This window comes from Arachis duranensis, chromosome 10 (assembly GCF_000817695.3).
Source record: "Arachis duranensis cultivar V14167 chromosome 10, aradu.V14167.gnm2.J7QH, whole genome shotgun sequence".
In the NCBI taxonomy this organism is placed as follows: Eukaryota; Viridiplantae; Streptophyta; class Magnoliopsida; order Fabales; family Fabaceae; genus Arachis; species Arachis duranensis.
Window position 1 is genome coordinate 77,952,056 of NC_029781.3, and position 1,352 is coordinate 77,953,407.

Below are 1,352 nucleotides of genomic sequence, written 5' to 3' on the forward strand. Positions count from 1 at the left end.
CTCAAAGTTGTTTGTTCCAATGGCAGGGATAGAGATGCTTCTCCCATAGAAGTCGGGAGTAGGTACCGTAAAGTCACCCAGCACCTTCCTTGCATTGATGGCATTGTTGTTGTTTTTGGCTGCCATGTCTTCTTCTTGTTTGAATATTTCTGTTAGGTCCTCTACAGAGAGTAGTGCTTTAGCTTCTCTTAGCTTTCGCTTCAAGGTCCTTTCATGTTCAGGGTCAGCCTCAACAAGAATGCTTTTGTCTTTGCTCCTGCTCATATGAAAGAGAAGAGAACAAGAAAATATGGAATCCTCTATGTCACAGGATAGAGATTCCTTGAGATGTCAGAGGAACAGAAGAAAAGAAGGAGGAGGTAGAAGAAGAAGAATTCGAACTTATCAAGAGAGATAGAGTTCGAATTGTTGATAGTGGAGGAGTGTTAGTCCATGAATAGAAGGATGTGAGAAGAGGAGAAGAATTTTCGAAAATAAATTAAAAGATTTTGAAGAAATTTTGAAAAAAATTGAAGAATGATTTTCGAAAATTAAAGTTGGGAAAGAAATAAAGTGATTTTTGAAAAAGATTTTGAAATTAGAAATAAAAAAGATTTGATTGAAAACTATTTTGAAAAAGATGTGATTAAAAAGATATGATTGAAAAGTTATGGTTTTAAAAAGATATGATTGAAAGGATATGATTGAAAAACAATTTAAAAAAAAGATTTGATTTTTAAAATTAATGACTTGGCTAACAAAAAATTTAAAAGATATGATTCAGACATTAAACCTTTCTCAACAGAAAATGCAACATACTTGAAATGTTGAATCAAATCATTAATTGTTAGCAAGTATTTTTGAAAAAGGAAAGAAATTGATTTTGAAAATATATGATTGAAAAGATATGATTTGAAAAAGATTTGATTTTGAAAAATTATGAAAACTTGAAAAAAATTTGCATTAAAAATAAAATCTTCCCTCTTGTGCCATCTTGGCGTTAAACGCCTAGAATGGTATCCATTCTGGCGTTTAACGCCCAAAACTCTACCCTTTTGGGCGTTAAACGCCCAACCAGGCACCCTGGCTGGCGTTTAAACGCCAGTTTTCCTTCCTCACTAGGCGTTTTGAACGCCTAGCTTTTTCTGTGTAATTCCTCTGCTGAATGTTCTGAATCTTCAATTCTCTGTATTATTGACTAGAAAAAAACACACTTTTGAAAATATTTTTGAATTTTTAATGATGAGGAATAATCAAAATGCAACTAAAATCAAATAAATAATGCATGCAAGACACCAAACTTAGAAGTTTGTATACTACTGATACTAACAAATTGAGAATGCATATGAGAAACAACAAAACACACAAAACAA